Here is a 25,930-nt window from a genome sequence, read left to right as displayed (position 1 = left end):
TGGGACAAATATTTGAAAGCTCGCTCGGATTAGCGGGGATCTGCTAAAGAAACATTATAGAATAGCACCCTTTGATGAGAGATATGAGCAAGAGGCTTCAAGAAAACTTGTGTTTTCAGATTATATGAAGCCAGTAAAGAAACAAAAAATCCATGGGTATTGTGACCCGAGTACCGGGAAAAAGCAGAATATTTGATGGAAGAACAGGCGACCCCTTTGAGCAACCTGTTCTAATAGGGAAGTCCTATATCTTAAAATTAATTCATCAAGTTGATGAGAAAATTCATGGGCGTTCTACTGGGCCCTACTCACTTGTACACAACAACCGGTTAGAGGAAGAGCCAAGCAAGGGGGACAACGAGTAGGAGAAATGGAAGTTTGGGCTTTAGAAGGATTTGGTGTTGCTCATATTTTACAAGAGATACTTACTTATAAATCTGACCATCTTATAGCTCGCCAAGAATACTTAATGCTACGATCTGGGGAAAAAGAATACCTAATCATGAGGATCCTCCAGACTCTTTTCGAGTGCTCGTTCGAGAACTACGATCTTTGGCTCTAGAACTGAATCATTTCCTTGTATCTGAAAAGAACTTCCAGGTTAATAGGGAGGAAGTTTGATCGGAATAAATATAAATTCTTTTCTTATTTCTATTTTATGATTGACCAATATAAACATCAACAACTTCAAATTGGACTCGTTTCCCCTCAACAAATAAAGGCTTGGGCTAACAAAAACCTACCTAATGGAGAAGTCGTTGGCGAAGTCACAAGGCCCTCTACTTTTCATTATAAAACCGATAAACCAGAAAAAGATGGATTGTTTTGCGAAAGAATCTTTGGACCCATAAAAAGCGGGATTTGCGCTTGTGGCAATTCTCGAGCGAGCGGAGCTGAAAACGAAGACGAAAGATTTTGCCAAAAATGCGGGGTCGAATTTGTGGATTCTCGGATACGAAGATATCAAATGGGATACATCAAACTCGCATGTCCCGTGACTCATGTGTGGTATTTGAAAGGTCTTCCTAGTTATATCGCGAATCTTTTAGATAAACCTCTTAAGAAGTTGGAGGGCCTAGTATACGGCGATTTCTCTTTTGCTAGGCCCAGCACTAAAAAACCACTTTTTTACGATTACGAGGTTTATTCGAAGAGGAAATTGCATCCTGTAACCACAGCATTTCTCCCTTTTTTCTACCCCAGGCTTTGCAACATTTCGAAATCGGGAAATTGCGACAGGAGCAGGTGCTATAGAGAACAATTAGCAGATTTGGATTTGCGAATTATTATAGAGAATTCTTTGGTCGAATGGAAGGAATTAGAAGACGAGGGGTATAGTGGAGATGAGTGGGAAGATAGAAAAAGACGAATAAGAAAAGTTTTTTTGATTAGACGCATGCAATTGGCGAAACATTTTATTCAAACAAATGTAGAACCAGAATGGATGGTTTGTGCTTATTACCGGTTCTTCCTCCCGAATTGAGACCTATTGTTTATAGGTCTGGAGATAAAGTAGTGACTTCAGACATTAATGAACTTTATAAGAGAGTTATCCGTCGGAACAACAATCTTGCCTATCTATTAAAAAGAAGTGAATTAGCGCCAGCAGATTTAGTAATGTGCCAGGAAAAAATGGTACAAGAAGCCGTGGATACACTTCTTGATAGTGGGTCCCGCGGGCAACCCGACGAGGGATGGTCACAATAAAGTATACAAATCACTTTCAGATGTAATTGAAGGTAAAGAGGGAAGGTTTCGCGAGACTCTGCTTGGGAAACGGGTCGATTACTCGGGGCGTTCTGTCATTGTTGTGGGTCCTTCGCTTTCATTACATCAATGTGGATTACCTCTAGAGATAGCAATAAAGCTTTTTCAGCTATTTGTAATTCGCGATTTAATCACGAAACGCGCCACTTCTAATGTAAGGATTGCTAAAAGGAAAATTTGGAAAAAGAACCCATTGTATGGGAAATACTTCAAGAAGTTATGCGGGGACATCCTGTACTGTTAAATAGAGCACCTACCCTGCATAGATTAGGCATACAGGCCTTTCAACCCACTTTAGTAGAGGGGCGTACTATTTCTTTACACCCATTAGTGTGTAAGGGTTCAATGCGGACTTTGATGGAGATCAAATGGCTGTTCATCTACCCTTTATCCTTGGAGCTCAGGCAGAAGCCCGTTTACTTATGTTTTCTCATATGAATCTCTTATCTCCCGCTATGGGGATCCTATTTGCGTACCAACCCAAGACATGCTTATCGGGCTTTATGTATTAACGATTGGAAAGCGTCGAGGTATTTGTGCAAATAGATATAATAGTTGCAGAAACTACCCAAATCTAAAAGTAAATTACAATAATAATAATAATTTTAAATATAGAAAGATAAAGAACCCCATTTTTCTAGTTCTTATGATGCACTGGGACTTATAGACAAAAACTAATCAGTTTAGATAGTCCCTTGTGGCTACGATGGAAACCTGGATCAACGCGTCATTGGGTCAAGAGAAGTTCCGATTGAAGTTCAATATGAATCTTTGGGGACTTATCATGAGATTTATGCCCACTATCTAATAATGGGAAATAGAAAAAAAGAAATTCGTTCGATATACATTCGAACCACTCTTGGTCATATTCTTTTTATAGAGAAATAGAGGAAGCCATACAAGGATTTAGTCAGGCCTATTCATACACTACCTAAACAAGAAAGTTAGATTCGGCGATGCCCTCCCCTTTCGGGGGCATTCCGATTTCCCTAGTATCATCATTATTTGCCACGCGAATCAGATTGAGATTGAGGCAATTAAGTTAATTAAATTTTCGAATCACTGACTCAGGCCCATTGTCGAATCCTACTCAGCAATTGTCGAATCCTACTCAGCCGAAAAGGGGGTACTTATGTATGGCGGAACGGGCCAATCTGGTCTTTCATAATAAAGAGATAGACGGAACTGGTATGAAACGACTTATTAGCAGATTAATAGATCATTTTGGAATGGGATATACATCCCATATACTGGATCAACTAAAGACTCTGGGCTTCCATCAAGCCACTACTACATCGATTTCGTTAGGAATCGAGGATCTTTTAACAATACCCTCTAAGGGATGGTTAGTCCAAGACGCGGAACAACAGAGTTTTCTTTTGGAGAAACACTATTATTATGGGGCTGTACACGCGGTAGAAAAATTACGCCAATCTGTTGAGATATGGTATGCGACAAGTGAATATTTGAAACAAAGAAATGAATTCAAATTTTCGGATAACGGATCCTTCTAATCCAGTCTATCTAATGTCTTTTTCAGAGCCAGTGGAAATGCATCTCAAGTACCACCAATTAGTAGGTATGAGAGGATTAATGTCGGACCCTCAAGGACAAATGATTGATTTACCTATTCAAAGCAATTTACGCGAGGGACTTTCTTTGACAGAATATATAATTTCCTGCTATGGAGCCCGCAAAGGGGTTGTAGATACTGCTGTGCGAACAGCAGATGCTGGATATCTTACACGTAGACTTGTTGAAGTAGTTCAACATATTATTTGTGCGTAGAAGAGATTGTGGTACTATCCGAGGTATTTCTGTAAGTCCTCAAATGGGATGACGGAAAAACTTTTTGTCCAAACACTAATTGGTCGTGTATTAGCAGACGATATATATATCGGTTCACGATGCATTGCCGCGCGAAATCAAGATATTGGAATTGGATAGTCAATCGATTCATAACTGCCTTCGAGCACAACCATTTCGAGCACAACCAATATATATTAGAACCCCCTTTACTTGCCGAAGCACTTCTTGGATCTGTCAATTATGCTATGGCCGGAGTCCTACTCATAGTGATCTGGTCGAATTGGGAGAAGCCGTAGGTATTATTGCAGGTCAATCAATTGGGGAGCCAGGGACTCAACTAACATTAAGAACTTTTCATACTGGCGGAGTATTCACAGGGGTACTGCCGACCTTGTACGATCCCCTTCGAATGGAAAAATAAAATTCAATGAGAATTTGGTTCACCCCACACGTACCCGTCATGGGCAGCCTGCTTTTCTATGTTATATAGACTTGCATGAACTAATCAGAGTCAAGATATTCTATATAGTGTGAATATTCCCCTCAAAAAGCTTGATTCTAGTGCAAAATGATCAATATGTAAAATCCGAACAAGTAATTGCGGAGATTCGTGCCGGAACGTCCACTTTACATTTTAAAGAAAGGGTACAAAAGCATATTTATTCTGAATCAGACGGCGAAATGCACTGGAGTACTGATGTTTACCATGCGCCCGAATATCAATATGGTAATCTCGCCGATTACCAAAAACAAGCCATTTATGGATATTGTCAGTAAGTATGTGCAGATCAGTATAGCGTCTTTTTCACTCCACAAGGATCAAGATCAAATGAATACTTATGGTAAAAAAGATAGGGAAATTCTTGATTTATTCAACGTCGGATCGAATCATGTCCAATGGCCATTGGAATTTTATCTATCCTTCTATTTTTTCAAGATAATTCAGATTGTTGGCGAAAAAGCGAAGAAATAGGTTCGTCATTCCATTACAATATCATCAAGAACAAGAGAAAGAACCTAATATCCTGTTTTGGGATTTCACTAATATCCTGTTTTGGGATTTCGATTGAAATCCCCCTTATGGGTGTTTTACGTAGAAATACTATTTTTGCTTATTTTGACGATCCCCGATACAGAAAAGATAAAAAGGGTTCAGGAATTGTTAAATTTAGATATAGGACCCTAGAAGAAGAATATAGGACTCGAGCGGAAGACTCAGAAGAGGAATATGAGACCCTAGAAGACGAATACAGGACCCGAGAGGACGAATATGAATATGAAACCCTAGAAGAATCTAAATATGGAATCCTAGAAGACGAATACGAATATGAAACCCTAGAAGACGAATATGGGAGCCCAGAAAACGAATATGGGAACCCAGAGAACGAATATAGGACTTTAGAGAAAGACTCAGAAGAGGAATATGGGAGCCCAGAGAGCAAATATAGGACCCAAGAGGACGAATATGGAACTCTAGAGGAAGACTCAGAAGACGAATATGGCAGCCCCGGGGAAAGCGCAGAGGAAAAATATGGTACTTTAGAGGAAGACTCAGAAGAAGATTCAGAGGACGAATACGAGAGCCCAGAGGAAGATTCCATCTTAAAAAAAGAGGGTTTGATTGAGCATCGAGGAACAAAAGAATTTAGTCTAAAATACCAAAAAGAAGTAGATCGGTTTTTTTTCATTCTTCAAGAACTTCATATCTTGCCGAGATCTTCATCCCTAAAGATACTTGACAATAGTATTATTGGAGTGAATACACAACTCACAAAAAATACAAGAAGTCGACTAGGCGGACTGGTCCGAGTGAAGAGAAAAAAAAGCCATACGGAACTCAAAATATTTTCCGGAGATATTCATTTTCCTGAAGAGGCGGATAAGATATTAGGTGGCTGTTTGATACCGCCAGAAAGACAAAAAAAAGATTCTAAGGAATCAAAAAAAAGGAAAAATTGGGTCTATGTTCAACGGAAAAAAATTCTCAAGAGCAAGGAAAAGTATTTTGTTTCCGTTCGCCCTACAGTGGCATATGAAATGGACGAAGGAAGAAATTTAGCAACACTTTTCCCGCAGGATCTCTTGCAAGAAGAAAATAATCTCCAAATTCGACTTGTCAATTTTATTTCTCATGAAAATAGCAAGTTAACTCAAAGAATTTATCACACAAATAGTCAATTTGTTAGAACTTGCTTAGTAGTGAATTGGGAACAAGAAGAAAAAGAAAAGGCTGGTGCTTCCCTTGTTGAGGTAAGAGCAAATGATCTTATTCGCGATTTCCTAAGAATTGAGTTAGTCAAGTCCACTATTTCGTATACACGAAAAAGGTATGGTAGGACAAGTGCAGGACCGATTCCCCATAATAGGTTAGATCGCGCCAATATCAATTCTTTTTATTCCAAGGCGAAGATTGAATCACTTAGCCAACATCCAGAAGCTATTGGCACTTTGTTGAATCGAAATAAAGAATACCACTCTTTGATGATTTTGTCGGCATCCAACTGTTCTCGAATTGGTTTATTCAAGAATTCAAAACATCCCAATGCGATAAAAGAATGGAATCCTAGAATTCCTATTCGAGAAATTTTTGGGCCCTTAGGCGCTATTGTAGCTAGTATATCGCATTTTTCTTCATCTTACTATTTACTAACGCATAATAAAATCCTGTTAAAAAAATATTTGTTCGTTGACAATTTAAAACAAACCTTCCAAGTACTTCAAGAACTTAAATACTCTTTAATAGATGAAAATAAAAGGATTTCTAATTTCGATAGTAACATAATGTTGGATCCATTCCTTTTGAATTGTCACTTTGTCCATCATGATTCTTGGGAAGAGACATTGGCAATAATTCACCTTGGACAATTTATTTGTGAAAATGTATGTCTATTTAAATCGCACATAAAAAAATCCGGTCAAATTTTCATTGTAAATATGAATTCCTTTGTTATAAGAGCAGCTAAACCTTATTTGGCCACTACAGGAGCAACTGTTAATGGTCATTATGGAGAAATCCTTTACAAGGGAGATAGGTTAGTTACGTTTATATATGAAAAATCGAGATCTAGTGACATAACGCAAGGTCTTCCAAAAGTGGAACAAATCTTTGAAGCGCGTTCAATTGATTCATTATCCCCGAATCTCGAAAGGAGAATTGAGGATTGGAATGAGCGTATACCAAGAATTCTTGGGGTCCCTTGGGGATTCTTGATTGGAGCTGAGCTAACCATAGCCCAAAGTCGTATCTCTTTGGTTAATAAAATCCAAAAGGTTTATCGATCCCAAGGGGTACAGATCCATAATAGACATATAGAGATTATTATACGCCAAGTAACATCAAAAGTGCGGGTTTCCGAAGATGGAATGTCTAATGTTTTTTCGCCTGGGGAATTAATCGGACTATTGCGAGCGGAACGAGCAGGACGAGCTTTGGATGAATCGATCTATTATCGGGCAATCTTATTGGGAATAACAAGGGCTTCCCTGAATACCCAAAGTTTCATATCTGAAGCAAGTTTTCAAGAAACTGCTCGAGTTTTAGCAAAAGCTGCCCTACGAGGTCGCATTGATTGGTTGAAAGGCTTGAAAGAAAACGTAGTTCTGGGGGGGATTATACCTGTTGGTACCGGATTCCAAAAATTTGTGCATCGTTCCCCACAAGACAAGAACCTTTATTTCGAAATAAAAAAAAAAAATCTATTCGCGTCGGAAATGAGAGATTTTTTGTTTCTCCATACAGAATTAGTTTCTTCAGATTCTGACGTAACAAACAATTTTTATGAGACATAAGAACCCCCATAAAAATATTTTTTACTTTACTAGACTTTTGAACTTAGAACACTAACAGGTCAAATTTTAGATTTTTAAGATTTTTATTTTAATAAGTAAAACAAGTCAGTTAATTCATTAAGGTGGTTATGTTTATACCATGTATCAATGGCCAACTCTTATCTTAGTACAAGGTTCTCTCGGAACAATTATTATTTATTTCAAGCTATTTCGGATCTTTCTTAATCTTCAAAAAGAACTAAATTCCGTAATGGAATGGTAGGATTAAAAAAAAGGAAGTGTGGAAAAAATGACAAGAAGATATTGGAACATTAATTTGAAAGAGATGATAGAAGCAGGAGTTCATTTTGGTCATGGTATTAAGAAATGGAATCCTAAAATGGCCCCTTACATTTCGGCAAAGCGTAAAGGTACTCATATTATAAATCTCGCTAGAACGGCTCGTTTTTTATCAGAAGCTTGTGATTTAGTTTTTGATGCAGCAAGTCAGGGAAAAAGTTTCTTAATTGTTGGTACCAAAAAAAGAGCAACAGATTTAGTAGCATCAGCTGCAATAAGGGCTCGTTGTCATTATGTTAATAAAAAGTGGTTCAGTGGTATGTTAACGAATTGGTCGATTACGAAAACTAGACTTTCTCAATTTAGAGACTTAAGAGCAGAAGAAAAAATGGGAAAATTCCACCATCTCCCAAAAAGAGATGTGGCAATCTTGAAGAGAAAATTATCTACTTTGCAAAGGTATCTCGGCGGGATCAAATATATGACGAGATTGCCAGACATTGTGATCGTCCTTGATCAGCAAAAAGAGTATATAGCTCTTCGGGAATGTGCCATTTTGGGGATTCCTACTATTTCTTTAGTCGATACAAATTGTGACCCGGATCTCGCGAATATATCGATTCCAGCCAACGATGACACTATGACTTCAATTCGATTGATTCTTAACAAATTAGTATTTTCAATTTGTGAGGGCCGTTCTCTCTATATAAGAAATCGTTGATTAAGAATATATAGTGAATTCTTGGGCAACTGCGTAAATTTATGGAATCACTTACTTTACTATATCTTTTTTTTTGCATAGAATTTTTTTTGCATAGAAAAAAGAAGGGGAATATTGATATATATTAGAGGGTATTGATATATATTATGATCTGATGTGCTTTCTTGGTATCCTAAATATAAGATTAATACTTCAAGTTGCTGAGTTGAGAAAGAGATGGTTGAATCAAAAGAATTCCTTTTTTGAAGTTCAATTTTTATCAGAGGACAATATGAATATTATACCTTGTTCCATTAAAACACTCAAGGGGTTATACGATATATCGGGTGTAGAAGTAGGCCAACACTTCTATTGGCAAATAGGAGGTTTCCAAATTCATGCCCAAGTACTCATCACTTCTTGGGTCGTAATTACTATCTTGCTAGGTTCAGTTGTCATAGCTGTTCGGAATCCACAAACCATCCCGACCGACGGTCAGAATTTTTTTGAATATGTCCTTGAGTTTATTCGAGACTTGAGCAAAACTCAGATTGGAGAAGAATATGGTCCCTGGGTTCCCTTTATTGGAACTATGTTCCTTTTTATTTTTGTTTCGAATTGGTCGGGTGCTCTTTTACCTTGGAAAATTATAGAGTTACCCCATGGGGAATTAGCAGCGCCCACGAATGATATAAATACTACTGTTGCTTTAGCTTTACTCACGTCAGCGGCATATTTTTATGCTGGTCTTAGCAAAAAAGGATTGAGCTATTTCGAGAAATATATTAAACCAACTCCAATCCTTTTACCAATTAACATCCTAGAAGATTTCACAAAACCATTATCGCTTAGCTTTCGACTTTTCGGGAATATATTGGCGGATGAATTAGTCGTTGTTGTTCTTGTTTCTTTAGTCCCCTTAGTAATCCCTATACCGGTCATGTTTCTTGGATTATTTACAAGCGGTATTCAAGCTCTTATTTTTGCAACATTAGCCGCAGCCTATATAGGTGAATCCATGGAGGGTCATCATTGAATTGACTCTTTTTGGAAATAGTATTTTTTTTTTTTGCAGCTTAGCTCAATTCATGCATGGTTCCAGATAATCTGCTTGGTTGCAAAAAAATAGTTAGAAATGCGTATGAATATATAGCCTAGAGTTGTAGGAGAGAGAATAGAATAGACTATATTATGGAATTTTCAAAGTATATATGCATTAAGGAGGGTGGAGTCAGGCTAGATCTATACTATAATATCCTTAATGTCTATAAGTGGAGTCCTCTTTTATGCAGGTTTCCACTTTAAGCAATGATTTTAGAATCCGATTCAATAGAAAATGAGAAAATATGCAAACAAAATAGAAGAAACAAATGTATATATATAGGATATTATATTATATATTCCTAGGTTAGATTCATTATCTAATCCGATATATGGATATGGAATTCCCTTCTATGTAGTTCGGACAATTCACATTATCATTTCAATTTGATTTCAATTTGTACTTTTTAGTTACTTTACTTCTCCCCAATAGAGCTTAGAAGTAAGAATTTATTGGTTGATTGTATCCTTAACCATTTCTTTTTTTTGACACGAGGAACTACTCACCATGAATCCACTAATTGCTGCTGCTTCTGTTATTGCTGCTGGATTGGCCGTAGGGCTTGCTTCTATTGGACCTGGAGTTGGTCAAGGTACTGCTGCAGGACAAGCTGTAGAAGGTATTGCGAGACAGCCAGAAGCAATACGAGGTACTTTATTGCTTAGTCTAGCTTTTATGGAAGCTTTAACAATTTATGGACTAGTTGTGGCACTAGCGCTTTTATTTGCGAACCCTTTTGTTTAATCTTAAAAAAAAAATTCTTTCGATTTCGATTAGATACTTTTTTCTTTTTTTAGTAAATTGGTATTTGCTTCCACAATTCCAATTATATCAATACTTTATTTAATTTACTCCTATTTATTACTCCTGGAATTATCTATTTATCGGGACAGATAATACCCCATTCTAGGAAGGGCTGAGTTGAGTATTATTAATTTAGAAGATATGCTCACCTTCTTATTTCCCGTCCTTAGTTTAGGAAAGTGGAAAGTTTTTTCCTTTTATTTTAGGAATTTTGGGAACAGAACATTTCAACAAAGGAAGTCTTTCACCGGTCAAACAAGACGTAAGACTTAATCTAAAAGAAATTACTAGATTGAATCTATTTGCATTAAAAAAACCGATCAAAAAAGGGCGAGCGAAGTAAGTGATCGAAAAACTTTGTTCTTTGTTCGTCCTATCTATAAGAGGAGAGCATATGAAAAATGTAACCCATTCTTTCGTTTTTTTAGCTCACTGGCCATCCGCTGGCAGTTTCGGGCTTAATACCGATATTTTAGCAACAAATCTAATAAATCTAACTGTAGTGGTTGGTGTTTTGATTTTTTTTGGAAAGGGAGTGTGTGCGAGTTGTCTATTTCAAGAATAGATTGGATCTATCCGGCTGCACTTTATAATATTTTTTAGTATTTTTCGGATAAATAAGAAAAGGGTGCACGATCTCGACGAATTACTTCTGAATAAATTCAGAAATCATATGGAAGAACCATAGCATTTCGCGACTCATTGGTAAATCAACTTTGATTCTCTATAAACCAAGAATGTGAGACCATTAACACGGTTAAAGCTAAACTGCTTGAAGTCCAGGCAAAAAGAGGTACTCTTTCTACAACTATATTAGTATTAGTACCAATTTAAACGGGAAATAGCTAATGTAAAATTTATCTGATATAGAACACTCATATCGATAAAATGGTTTGAACTATTTACTAGAAAAAAAAGGGGGCACCCTGCCCTTTTTTAACCAATGCCGAATCGACGACCTATGTATAAAAAAGAGAAATTTTTTGGATTTGAAGAAAAAAAAAATAAAAAAGAATTCTATTAATTTTCATTTTCCATTTATTTAGTTAGTTTTTCTTAATGAAATTGAAATTATTAACTAGAGGGCAAATAAAAATAAAGAAACAACTTTGCTGACCATGATATATTTTTATCTAGGCGGAAGAGTCCTCTTAATATTTATCTAGTCTTATATAGGTTTCGGTATATTGAAATATAAACATAAAAAAGAAGATAGAGGATAGGCTCATTACTTAAAAAAAAGATATGGAAATAGCTATAGAAAAAAAAAAAGGAGCGTGAGAGCCAAATGAATCGAAAGATTCATGTTTGGTTCGGGAAGAGATCATAAAAGTTGTAAACTTACAAAATAATCTACTTTCATTAAAAGATTTATTAGATAATCGAAAACAGAGGATCTTGAGTACTATTCGAAATTCAGAAGAATTGCGTAGAGGGACCATTGAGCAACTCGAAAAAGCTCGGATTCGATTACAGAAAGTCGAACTAGAAGCGGATGAGTATCGAATGAATGGATACTCTGAGATAGAACGAGAAAAAGCAAATTTGATTAATGCTACTTCTATTAGTTTGGAACAATTGGAAAAGTCTAAAAACGAAACCCTTTATTTTGAAAAACAAAGGGCAATGAATCAGGTCCGACAGCGGGTTTTCCAACAGGCCGTACAAGGAGCTCTAGGAACTCTGAATAGTTGTTTGAATACCGAGTTACATTTCCGTACGATTCGTGCTAATATTGGCATTCTCGGGTCCCTGGAATGGAAGAAATAATTAAATTAATTAGGCCTTGAACTTCTACTTTCGTTTAGAATTTAGGCATTATTTTTCCCCTTGCTTCCGAAAAAAGAGTCAAGAAACACTAATGGCAACCCTTCGAGTCGACGAAATTCATAAAATTCTCCGCGAACGTATTGAACAATATAATAGGAAAGTAGGGATTGAGAATATAGGTCGCGTAGTTCAAGTGGGGGATGGGATTGCTCGTATTATAGGTCTTGGTGAAATAATGTCAGGTGAATTAGTCGAATTTGCAGAAGGTACTAGGGGTATTGCTCTGAATTTGGAATCCAAAAATGTTGGGATTGTATTAATGGGCGATGGGTTGATGATACAAGAGGGAAGTTTTGTAAAAGCAACAGGAAGAATTGCTCAGATACCCGTGAGTGAGGCTTACTTGGGTCGTGTTGTAAATGCTCTGGCTAAACCTATTGATGGGAAAGGCGAAATTATAGCTTCCGAATCTCGCTTAATTGAATCTCCTGCTCCAAGTATAATTTCCAGGCGTTCCGTATACGAACCTCTTCAAACAGGGCTTATTGCTATCGATTCGATGATCCCTATAGGGCGCGGTCAGCGAGAGTTAATTATTGGGGACAGACAGACTGGCAAAACAGCAGTAGCCACAGATACAATTCTCAATCAAAAAGGGCAAGGTGTAATATGTGTTTATGTAGCTATCGGTCAAAGAGCATCCTCCGTAGCTCAAGTAGTAACTACTTTCCATGAGGAGGGGGCCATGGAATACACTATTGTAGTAGCTGAAATGGCGGATTCACCTGCTACATTACAATACCTCGCTCCTTATACGGGAGCAGCCCTGGCTGAGTATTTTATGTACCGCGAACGGCATACTTTAATAATTTATGATGATCTCTCCAAACAGGCACAAGCTTATCGCCAAATGTCCCTTCTATTAAGAAGACCTCCCGGACGTGAGGCTTATCCAGGGGATGTTTTTTATTTGCATTCACGCCTTTTAGAAAGAGCCGCTAAATTAAATTCTCTTTTAGGCGAAGGAAGTATGACCGCTTTACCAATAGTTGAGACTCAATCTGGAGACGTTTCCGCCTATATTCCTACTAATGTAATCTCCATTACAGATGGACAAATATTCTTATCTGCGGATCTATTCAATGCCGGAATTCGACCCGCTATTAATGTGGGTATTTCTGTTTCCAGAGTAGGATCCGCGGCTCAAATTAAAGCCATGAAACAAGTAGCTGGCAAATCAAAATTGGAACTAGCGCAATTCGCAGAGTTACAAGCCTTTGCACAATTCGCCTCTGCTCTCGATAAAACAAGTCAGAATCAATTGGCAAGGGGTCGACGATTAAGGGAATTGCTTAAACAATCCCAGGCAAATCCTCTCCCAGTGGAAGAGCAGATAGCTACTATTTATACCGGAACAAGAGGATATCTTGATTCGTTAGAAATTGAACAGGTAAATAAATTTCTGGATGAGTTACGTAAACATCTAAAAGATACTAAACCTCAATTCCAAGAAATTATATCTTCTAGCAAGACATTCACCGAGCAAGCGGAAATCCTTTTGAAGGAAGCTATTCAGGAACAGCTGGAACGGTTTTCTCTTCAGTAACAAATAAATTTTGCATGTCTACTCTTGTTAGTAGAATAGGAATCGTTGAGAAAGCTTTTTCATTTGAATCATGCAAAAAAGTTTTCTTTGTTTTTAGTTTAGTATAGTTATTTAAAGAATAGATAGAAATAAGATTGCGTCCAATAGGATTTGAACCTATACCAAAGGTTTAGAAGACCTCTGTCCTATCCATTAGACAATGGACGCTTTTCTTTCATATTTTATTCTTTCTTTTATTTTTTTGCTTCTTCCGAGAAAAAACTGTTAGACCAAAACTCTTTTAGGAAATCAAAAAATCCAGATACAAATGCATGATGTATATATTATATCATGCATATATCATAAAGAAGGAGTATGGAGGCGGTAGTGGGAATCGAACCCGCAACCCCAAGGTTATGAGCCTTATGAGCTACCAAACTGCTCTATACTCTTAAACTAAAGAGGGGTAACTAGTGGATAAAAGAGGGTTGGATACGCCCCTCTACCAATATCTATACAAATAGAATAGTCCATTTATACAGAATGGTAAAGAGGGCTCCTCTATGATTATCAATTCCAGAAATCCATACAAATACGAAAGGGTATTTTATCCTTACCAACTGGATCTTGTTGCACCCGGTAACAAACATTCATAAACCATTTCTCGAAGTACGTGTCCGGATAGCCCAAAATGTCGATAGTTAGCTCTAGGTCTTCCGGTCAAAAAACAACGTCGATGAAGGCGTGTAGGTGCACTATTACGCGGTAGGGATTGCAATTTTTCTCGCATTTTCGTTTTTTCACTCAAACTCAAGGGAGAAACTTTGCTTCTTATCTTTTTTTTTAAAGATTGACGAATCAAATGATATTTCTGTTCTAATTTCTGCCGCTTCTTCTCCCTCTGAATCAAACTTTTTTTTGCCATAATGTGTCGTTGCTATTATTACCAAGTATACGGTTCTAATCCTAGATGGAAAAATAAATAGAAAAAGAAATCTAAAAAGGCAGATCCTCCCTCTCTATCAAGAGTAATGAACTAGGTGCTGATACAGTACAAAAAAACAAACTAAATTAACCAAACTTGCCTGATGTTGAGGCAATCAAGAAAGCTGCATAAGTGAATATATAACCCACGGAAAAGTGAGCTAATCCAACCAATCTTGCTTGCACAATGGAAAGAGCCACGGGCTTATCTCTCCAGCGAATTAAATTAGCTAAAGGTGTGCGTTCATGAGCCCATGCTAAAGTCTCAATTAATTCCTGCCAATACCCCCGCCAGGAAATTAAGAACATAAATCCAGTAGCCCAAACAAGATGTCCAAATAAGAACATCCACGCCCATACCGATAAACTATTCATCCCAAAAGGATTATATCCATTGATAAGTTGTGAAGAGTTTAACCATAGGTAATCTCTTAACCATCCCATCAAATAAGTGGAGGATTCATTAAATTGTGAAACGTTGCCCTGCCATAATGTGATATGTTTCCAATGCCAATAAAAAGTAACCCACCCAATGGTATTTAACATCCAGAAAACTGCCAAATAAAATGCGTCCCAAGCAGAAATATCACAAGTACCGCCGCGCCCTGGGCCGTCACAAGGAAAACTATATCCAAAATCCTTTTTATCTGGCATTAATTTGGAACCGCGTGCATCTAAAGCGCCCTTTACTAAAATCAATGTAGTTGTATGCAAACCTAGAGCAATAGCATGATGAACCAAGAAATCCCCAGGTCCTATTGTTAAGAAAAGCGAATTACTATTCTCATTAACAGCATTCAACCATCCGGGCAACCATAGGCTTCGACCCGCATTGAAAGCGGGGCCATTCGTTGAAGATAAGAGTATATCGAACCCATATGTCGTCTTGCCATGAGCAGATTGTATCCATTGGGCAAATATAGGTTCGATCAAGATTTGCTTTTCTGGAGTACCAAAAGCAAGCATGACGTCGTTATGAACATAAAGGCCCAAGGTATGGAATCCTAGAAAGAGGCTAGCCCAACTTAAATGAGATATGATAGCTTCTTTATGGTCTAACATTCTTGCCAATACATTATCCTCATTCTGTTCCGGATTGTAATCCCTAATGAAAAAAATAGCTCCATGAGCAAAAGCCCCTGTCATGATGAACCCTGCAATATATTGGTGATGAGTATATAAAGCAGCTTGAGTAGTAAAGTCTTGTGCTATGAATGCATAAGGAGGTAAAGAGTACATATGTTGAGCTACTAAGGAAGTAATAACCCCTAAAGAAGCTAGAGCAAGACCTAACTGAAAATGAATCGAATTGTTGATTGTGTCATAAAGGCCCTTATGCCCACGCCCTAATCGACCCCCCGGAGGAGTATGCGCTTCTAAAAGATCTTTAATACTGTGCCCAATTCCGAAGTTAGTTCGATACATGTGACCGGCAATGAGAAAAATAAATGCAATAGCTAAATGATGGTGAGCCATATCGGTCAGCCACAAACTTTGTGTTTGTGGATGGAATCCCCCAAGAAGAGTTAGAATGGCAGTTCCCGCTCCTTGAGCGGTACCAAATAAATGATTACTCGAATCAGGGTTTTGGGCATAAAGATTCCATTGACCCGTCAAAAGGGGTCCCAACCCCTGGGGATAGGGTAATACATCTAAGAAATTATTCCATCGAACGTACTCCCCCCTGGATGCGGGAATAGCAACATGAACTAAATGTCCTGTCCAAGCCAAAGAACTTACCCCGAAAAGTCCTGACAAATGATGATTGAGACGAGATTCCGCGTTTTTGAACCACGAAAGGCTTGGTTTCCATTTGGGTTGTAGATGTAACCAACCCGCTATTAAGGACAGCGTAGAAAGAAATAATAGAAAAAGAGCTCCAGTATAAAGATCCTCATTGGTGCGTAATCCTATTGTATACCACCACTGATAAACTCCAGAATAAGCAATATTCACTGGACCAGCAGCACCTCCTCGAGTAAAGGCTTCCACAGCGGGTTGACCAAAATGAGGATCCCAAATCGCATGAGCAATAGGTCTTACGTGTAAAGGATCCTGTATCCATGATTCAAAATTTCCTTGCCAAGCTACATGAAACAGATTTCCGGACGTCCATAGAAAGATTATTGCTAATTGCCCAAAGTGAGAAGCAAAAATGTTCTGATAAAGACGTTCTTCAGTAATATCATCATGACTTTCGAAATCATGTGCGGTAGCAATACCAAACCAAATACGACGAGTAGTGGGGTCCTGAGCTAAGCCTTGGCTAAACCTGGGAAATCTTAATTCCATAATGCCTTTCAAATCCTCCTAGCCACTATCCTACTGCAATAATTCTCGCTAAGAAGAATGCCCATGTCGTGGCAATTCCACCCAGAAGGTAATGGGTTACTCCTACAGCGCGTCCTTGTATAATGCTCAAGGCTCTAGGCTGAGTAGCAGGAGCAACTTTTAATTTGTTATGAGCCCAAACGATAGATTCAATGAGTTCTTGCCAATAACCACGGCCGCTGAATAAAAACATTAAACTGAAGGCCCAGACAAAATGAGCACCTAAGAAAAAAAGACCATATGCAGATAATGAAGAACCATAAGACTGAATGACTTGCGATGCCTGTGCCCACAAGAAATCTCGAAGCCACCCATTAATCGTAATGGAACTCTGTGCAAAGTTTCCCCCTGTAATATGAGTTACCACCCCTTGATCACTTATAGTACCCCAAACATCCGACTGCATTTTCCAACTGAAATGGAAAATGACTACCGAAATTGCATTGTACATCCAGAATAAACCTAAGAAAACATGATCCCAGGCGGATACTTGACATGTTCCCCCTCGGCCAGGCCCATCGCAAGGAAAGCGAAAACCTAGATTTGCTTTATCGGGTATCAAACGGGAACTCCGAGCAAATAAAACACCTTTCAAAAGTATTAAAAGTATTAATACAGTCACATGTATGGTAAATGCATGAATGTGATGGACTAAAAAATCTGCGGTTCCTAATGGAATAGGTAACAAAGCCACTTTGCCACCTACTGCTACTAACTCGCCGCCTCCCCACGTTAAGCTAGTACTTGTTGTTGCACCAGGAGCTGTTACGCCAGGCGCAGTAGCATGGATATTTTGTACCCATTGAGCAAAGATAGGTTGTAATTGTATGGCAGTATCCGAAAACATATCTTGTGGACGGCCTAAAGCACTCATGGTATCATTATGAATGTACAAGCCAAAACTGTGAAAACCTAGAAATATACATACCCAGTTAAGGTGGGATATGATTGCATCGCGGTGTCTAAGGACGCGATCTAATAGATCGTTGTATCGAGTAGTTGGATCATAGTCTCTTACCATAAAAATTGCTGCATGTGCAGCAGCACCGACTATTAGAAATCCGCCAATCCACATGTGGTGTGTGAACAAGGAAAGTTGTGTACCATAGTCAGTAGCTAGGTATGGATAGGGAGGCATAGAATACATATGATGAGCTACAACAATGGTTGTAGAGCCTAGCATAGCTAGGTTAAGAGATAATTGAGCATGCCATGACGTTGTTAAGATTTCATAAAGACCCTTATGGCCTTGTCCTGTAAATGGGCCCTTGTGAGCCTCCAAAATATCTTTAAGTCCATGGCCAATACCCCAATTGGTCCTATACATATGACCTGCGATTAGGAAAAGAATAGCAATAGCTAAATGATGGTGCGCAATATCGGTCAGCCAGAGACCACCGGTTACTGGATCTAGTCCTCCGCGAAAAGTCAGAAATTCTGCGTATTTGGACCAATTTAAAGTGAAAAAAGGGGTTGCTCCTTCGGCAAAACTAGGATAAAGTTGAGCCAAAAGGTCCCGATTCAAGATAAATTCATGAGGAAGTGGTATCTCTTTAGGATCCACCCCAGCGTCAAGAAATTGGTTAATTGGTAAAGATACATGAATTTGGTGCTCAAGAAATTGGTTAATTGGTAAAGATACATGAATTTGGTGCCCCGCCCAAGAAAGAGACCCAAGTCCTAATAATCCCGCTAAGTGGTGATTCAACATGGATTCTACATCTTGGAACCAGGCCAATTTGGGAGCGGCTTTGTGATAATGGAACCAACCAGCAAAAAGCATTAACGCTGCAAAAATCAATGCACCCAATTGCAGTACAATAGAGTTGTAATTCACTAGTTATTCCAGATGCTCGCCAAAGCTGAAAAAAAACCAGAGGTTATTTGGATTCCTCGGAAACCCCCGCCTACATCACCATTCAATATTTCTTGCCCTACTATAGGCCAAACTACCTGAGCACTGGGTCCAATGTGAGTAGGATCACTTAGCCATGCTTCATAATTGGAAAAACGGGCGCCATGAAAGTACATGCCACTCAACCAAAGAAAGATAATGGAAAGTTGCCCGAAATGAGCACTAAAGACTTTTCGAGAAATCTCCTCCAAATCACCAGTATGACTATCGAAATCGTGAGCATCAGCATGTAGGTTCCAGATCCAAGTGGTAGTATCAGGGCCCTTAGCTAGTGTTCTTGAGAAATGGCCGGGTCTGGCCCATTCCTCAAAAGATGTTTTTACAGGATCCCTATCCACAACAATTTTTACTTCTGGTTCCGGCGAACGAATAATCATTAAGTCCTCCTCTTTCCGGACAAGACATACAAAGAGACCCGCCAACTGTCTTTTTAGTGAATCTTTGAAAGATATATATTTTGAAAGATAGATTTTGAAAGATAGATTTTGAAAGATAGATATTGTGATTAGTTCTTTTCTTTACTATCTACCATCCTTCTATTTTTTGAAGTCAATCCGAGGCAAGTGTTCGGGTCTATTATGACATAAAGATTAGGTGCCTAACGGACATTGTTTATCTTGAAAAACAAATATTTCTCGACGTAAGAAAAAAATCTTTTTTATTTTTAATTTAAGAAACTAGTGTATTTTTTTTGAGGGCATAAGCTCCTATCTATATCTACTTTCCTTGAGCATAATATAGGGTTTTTTATTTGATTCTAAATTCCAAGATAACTCATTAGAATTATTAATAAGATGGTCCTAATATATTAGCAATATTTAGATTGCCCCCTCTTTTTATTCACTTTATTACTTCTATTCTAGACCCTATCCCTATGGTTTATTCTTATGAAATATCATATAAAATAGAAGGTATAAGAAATGGATATAATGAAATTCTTGATTCGATCTTACGACCTAATTTATTTGATTAATGGATCAACAACCAAACCACCCATTTTATGAAAAAGAAGGAGCATGGTCTTATTCAAATTCAAAGCGCTTCGTAATCTTCAACCAGTTCTGTGCTTCAATATAATTTCCCGGAGTAAGCGCTATAGCTTGTTTCCAATATTCAGCAGCTTGATCAAACCAAGCTTCCGCAATTTCCGAATCACCCTGTAGAATGGCCTGTTCTCCTCGGTCGGAATAGGAAGTTCCTTCCCTTAGAACCGTACTTGAGAGTTTCCTACCTCATACGGCTCAGAAATTGCTATCTGAATTTCCCCTATCTTAACTGAATTCGATTTATCAAAAATCGATCCAATTTGTTCTTGGGTTAAGCAGAAGAAATTAATTACCTAAGTTTCAAACCCTAATTTTTATCAATAATCAGTTTGATCTTTTTTCCCACCTTCAGAAGAATGAAGCATAGATAGATATAGAGCCTTCGTTCAAATTTTCTGAGAGGTAACTATCCCGGTTTCATATATGAAATCTCTATAGAATCCTTGAAAAAGACTTTTTTCCATAAGAAAGAAAAAAGAACTTACTATCTTTGGGATCTGATACTACACCGCTGCTTAATCCCTTAGTGGATCGGCTCTATTACATAAGCGGATTCCTAAATTTTGCCCCATATCATGGGATAAGTAAGCAGTTTTTTTTAGTTGTATCGACCCAGTCGCTCACTAATTGATCTTTACGGTGCTTTCTCTATCAATTTGAGAAACTTTATCCATAGAGTAGTAGTATAGGCCATACTTTCTTCGTTTTTTGATTCTCGTGAAGTGTCCTTCCTTCCTACAGCTGATAGGGAAAAATCGTTGTTTTTACGATCCCTATGTAGAAAGCCCTTTTTTTCTAGTATTTACTAGAAAATTTGATCCTCTCTTTTTTTTTTTTCTTTCTATAGTGGAGATAGTCGCACGTAATGACAGATCACGGCCATATTATTAAAAGCTTGCGGTAAGAAGGGGTTTCGTTCTAGTGCCCGGAAATAATATTCCAAAGCCTTTGTATGCTCTCCATTGCTTGTGTGTATAAGGCCTATGTTATAGAGTATATAACTTCGATCATAGGGATCGATTTCTAGTCGCGTAGCTTCATAATAATTTTGCAAAGCTTCCGCATAATTTCCTTCGGATTGAGCCAACATCCGTTACGGTCGTTCATTCTATTCAAAAAATCTCCGTTCCAAAACCGTACATGAGGTTTTCATCTCATACGGCTCCTCCCTTCTGTACATAATAGTACTAAGCGAAATAATCTATAGAATCAAAATAGAATTAGTCCCGTCTCATTATGAACCGAAAGGGGCTGGTATTTTTCCAAGAAATCTCTAGCCAACCTTCCCACAAGAGGTTTTTCTTAACACCAATGAATTCTATTAATGCTAGAGGAAAACGATAGCTCCAATAATTTCTTTGTTCTCAACGCCTCCTATTTAGAGGAATTAGCTACTTCAACGATCTTTGATGGTTATAGGGGTATCCAAAGTACAAACCTGATGGTTGTTTGTTATCCCAACCATTCTTCCCAGCCCTGATACCGATCAGGAAAGGGGTAATTTCTAACAAAGTTTTTCTCTTGTTGATTCCTATTTCTAGGTGTAGTGCTTTTCTCCCCTATGCTGCCTACGGATACTAATAGAGTAGGATTGGCCTGTAATCCATACCATACCATATCCTGTAGGTGTAACCTTTCGCTCAATACTCAAATCTACAATTGAAGTATCTGAAGCCGCATCAATCGAGGATACACGACGGAAGGAATTGTTAGTTCGCCTCACCTTCCCGAAGCGTGGGTTTGTTTGCTTTACAAATTTGGTTCTCTCTATGCCAACCCCCCTCTCTTTTTCGTAAGACTGAGGTATAGGTAGGGCTAAAAAAAAGCAAAAAAAAGAGTCAAATCGCACCATCTCTATAATAAGTAAATGCCTTTTTTTCTCCTGAGGTTGTCGGAATTATTCGCAATAAAATATTGGCTACAATTGAGGAGGTCTTATCAATGAAATTTCCATTTCCACGGGATCTAGGCATAATTCCCAACCCATTCTATATAGAATTGTTTTCATTCCTTCACAAAATAACATAAAAACAAACACATTCGATTCTTATAATTATAAATAGATTGATCCATATGCTCTACTCTAAATCCATATGCTTTAAATGGATAAGAGAGATATGGATTTTCCGCTCAGCTCAAATTGTATCCTTTTCCTTCTGCTTGGACACGAAGAGATATGAAATATTTGACTAAGACTGGATTTCATTCCACTTTCCTATTTCTGAACAACAACTTATGTTATCAACTATTTCGTGTTTTCAAAGTTATTAATTGTCTCATACCCTATTTTTGATTTCGATAGTATGGTGTAGCGTATCTTATGCAAACGGAATTCTAAGGTTTCTTTATTTTATTATGCAATAAGAAGAATTCTTCCATTTTCTTTTTCTTTAGTTGCGGGAAAACCCAAATTAAAACTTTTATTTTATAGCGAGCGCAATTTCTAGTAAAAAATCCTGTATCCTTCCACTTAGATCAAAAGGAATTTTTCCAATAGAACTATGGAACCCCCGAGTGGTTGCGGTTGTACCTGTACTGCAGGAATAAGAAAACTCGCTATTCACTCAGTTTATTTTCCATAATAAGTTATGTAGGAGAGATGGCCGAGCGGTTCAAGGCGTAGCATTGGAACTGCTATGTAGACTTTTGTTTACCGAGGGTTCGAATCCCTCTCTTTCCGTTTTTCTTAATTCATCAACGTTAAGGATCACAATGTATCAAATCAAATAACAATTTTTTCCAGCAATAATATAATATCTTATATTATCTTATTTTGATTTAATAGAAATTAGAAATTCTCTATAGCAAATTACTGTGGTATGTAAAATACACATAGAGGAAAAAAGAAAAAAGGATCCTAATCCTAGGGTTAATCAATTTTAGCTAGTTGATGGGAAAATACAAATTAATGGTAATGGTCTTAGGGCGATTTAGTTCGGGGAAAGGGGAAGGGGAAGAAAATTCTATGAACCTTTCCTTTTTTCGTTAAGTTCAAGTCTGACGAGAGTAATATTCTACAACTAACAACTCATTTATTTTGAGACCGACCCACTTCCTATCTAGGATTTTATTTACTAGTCCTTTATATTCCAACGTGTCAATCGCCAAATGCTTTGGCAATTTCCCCGGGTCCGATGAAGCAATATAATTTTGAACCAGACCTTTTGATCTTTGGTTATCTTTCGTAGTAATAATATCTCGGGGTTTGCAACGAAAACTTGGTATATTGACTATACGACCATTAACTAAAATATGTCTATGGTTGACTAATTGGCGGGCCCCAGGAATGGTTGAAGCCATACCCAATCGAAAAAGGATATTATCCAAACGCATTTCAAGTAATTGTAGTAAAACCTGGCCTGTTGACCTTTTTGCTTTTCCAGCGATATGTACATATCTAAGTAATTGTCGTTCTGTCAGACCATAATGAAAACGCAATTTCTGTTTTTCTTGAAGACGAATACGATATTGCTCCTTTTTCCCAGAATTGAATTTTTTTTTAAGATTACTTCCGGATTTAGGTGTTTTTCTAGTGAGTCCTGGTAAAGCTCCCAGACGGCGTATTTTTTTTAAACGAGGTCCTCGATAACGGGACATGAAGACTCCTTTTTTTATTTTATTGAAATTTCATTTTACACAATTAATTTCATTGTATTTACATTACAGAATACATCGAAATTAAAACTGAATTAAACTACAGGATAAACAGAGTAAAATCAACTAAAGTACCCCAAAAAATGGAATTTCATCAAAATCTTTTTTTTTTGTATATATATTATTTATTTTATTGTTTTGTATCTAGCAAAATTGTAAGGTAAAAAACATAAAAGATCCTGGATTCTCCATTTAATTCGGAAAAAAAGAGATTCTTGTTCGTAGAACATCGATAGAGAAAAAAAAGCCGACTATCGGATTTGAACCGATGACCCTCGCATTACAAATGCGATGCTCTAACCTCTGAGCTAAGTGGGCTTACATAACGGAAATAGTGTAACAAATAGAAATAGGTATAGTATAGGAAATCCGTAAAATCTCAGATATTAGTTATTAATCTTAGCTATTAACTAGTTCTAAATTTGAAGTTATACTTATAAAAATAAAAAAATACTAAAACTTCTTAAAGATAAAGTTAGCTTGATATGCTTAACTATAGGATATTAAAAAATAAAATTATAGAATTTATTGGTATTTTCATTCGATCATTATAGACTTTATTATTTGTTAATAATTTGAGGATTAATATTTCACTAAGGGGAACATAGAGTCAGAGTAAATAAAATTGCTAATTCTGATTAGAAAAAAAGAATAAATATCAAGCGTTATAGTATAATTTTGAATACTATAAAAAAGTAAGACGGGAGGTGGGGGAGATAAAAACTTTTGGATATATTGATTCGGATTGAATTGCAAATACATCAAGGATAGAATCAATTCAATTCTGAATTGCAATAAGCAAGCGAGGTCTCTCAAATAGAGTCGAACTGAACTGCTAGACTACGTTGAGTGATGAACTCAATGATTCAAAAAAAAAACTAAGAGATGGATGAAATTACACAAGGAATCCTGGTCTCAAAGAAGAGGGAAATGGGGATATGGCGAAATCGGTAGACGCTACGGACTTGATTGTATTGAGCCTTGGTATGGAAACCTGCTAAGTGGTAACTTCCAAATTCAGAGAAACCCTGGAATTAAAAAAGGGCAATCCTGAGCCAAATCCGTGTTTTGAGAAAACAAGGGGTTCTCGAACTAGAATACAAAGGAAAAGGATAGGTGCAGAGACTCAATGGAAGCTGTTCTAACGAATCGAGTTAATTACGTTGTGTTGTTAGTGGAATTCCTTCTAGTTCTAAATTAGAGAAAGAGGGGTTTTATACCTTATACATTTAATAAACACGTATAGATACTGACATAGCAAACGATTAATCACAGAACTCATATTATATTCTAATTATAATATAGGTTCTTTATCTTTTTTAAAAATGAAATTAGAAATGATAATGATTATGAAATAAAAAACTCATATCATAATTTTTTTTTTTCATTATTGTGAATCCACTCCAATCGAATATTGAATTCAAATTCTTCAATTAAAATTCAAAGTTTTCGAGATCTTTAAAAAAGTGGATTAATCGGACGAGGACAAAGAGAGAGTCCCATTCTACATGTCAATACTGACAACAATGAAATTTCTAGTAAAAGGAAAATCCGTCGACTTTATAAGTTGTGAGGGTTCAAGTCCCTCTATCCCCAAATCCTCTTTTATTCCCTAACTATACTATATTATTATTATTTATCCTCTTTTTTTTTTTCTTTTTATCAATGCACTTTTTTTTCTTTTTATCAATGCAATGGGTTTAAGATTCATTAGCTTTCTCATTCTACTCTTTCACAAAGGAATGCGAAGAGAACTCAATGGATCTTATCCTATTCATTGAATAGATTTCTTTTTTATTAGAGTATCGGCAAGAAATCTTGGTTATTCACTCTATTTTTAAGTTTTATTTAAGTAAACCATGCACAATGCATAGGACTACCCCCCCCATTTTCAAATTTAAAATTTGAAATACTTTAATTAATTTTTAGTCCTTTTAATTGACATAGATACAAATACTCTACTAGGATGATGCACAAGAAAAGGTCAGGATAGCTCAGTTGGTAGAGCAGAGGACTGAAAATCCTCGTGTCACCAGTTCAAATCTGGTTCCTGGCAGAGAAAAAAAAAAAAAAGATCCACCGAATAGGTATTGATCCAAATACCTCGAGATGGATTGTGATACATATTCATTAATAATATTTATTCATCTAAGTGGATAAATCTATAATATAAATATAGAGGCACTTCTTTTTCTTTTTAAAGAAGTTTTAAAATATATCTTTTCTTTATGATAAAGAAGGGGGTGAGATTCCCCTTTATTTTTTTGCGTTTCTTAATTTTGTATTCCGCTATTCCGACGAATATTTTTTTAGTCTTGCTTATCTTTATCTTATCTTATTTTCCTAGTTGTGCTAAGTAATGTGCGCGGTACAAAGTTCCTGGTAGAGAACTTCT

At 37.1% G+C, this 25,930-nt stretch overlaps 4 non-coding genes across 4 annotated transcripts; 2 read left to right on the top strand and 2 right to left on the bottom strand.

Annotated features, from left to right (window-relative positions):
* Nucleotides 1–13,761: 13,761 nt before the first annotated feature.
* Nucleotides 13,762–13,833, bottom strand: TRNAR-UCU (transfer RNA arginine (anticodon UCU)). The gene has a single exon. It is a non-coding gene; the product is annotated as a tRNA-Arg (tRNA).
* An 8,641-nt stretch (nucleotides 13,834–22,474) lies between these two features.
* Nucleotides 22,475–22,561, top strand: TRNAS-GGA (transfer RNA serine (anticodon GGA)). The gene has a single exon. It is a non-coding gene; the product is annotated as a tRNA-Ser (tRNA).
* A 1,219-nt stretch (nucleotides 22,562–23,780) lies between these two features.
* TRNAT-UGU (transfer RNA threonine (anticodon UGU)) lies at nucleotides 23,781–23,853 on the bottom strand. The gene has a single exon. It is a non-coding gene; the product is annotated as a tRNA-Thr (tRNA).
* Nucleotides 23,854–25,518: 1,665 nt separating this feature from the next.
* On the top strand, nucleotides 25,519–25,591 carry TRNAF-GAA (transfer RNA phenylalanine (anticodon GAA)). The gene has a single exon. It is a non-coding gene; the product is annotated as a tRNA-Phe (tRNA).
* Nucleotides 25,592–25,930: the final 339 nt, after the last annotated feature.

Source organism: Triticum urartu, unplaced genomic scaffold (assembly GCF_056163025.1).
Source record: "Triticum urartu cultivar PI428250 unplaced genomic scaffold, HENAU_Tu73 scaffold2, whole genome shotgun sequence".
NCBI lineage: Eukaryota > Viridiplantae > Streptophyta > Magnoliopsida > Poales > Poaceae > Triticum > Triticum urartu.
This window is presented reverse-complemented; position numbering and strand designations above follow the sequence as displayed.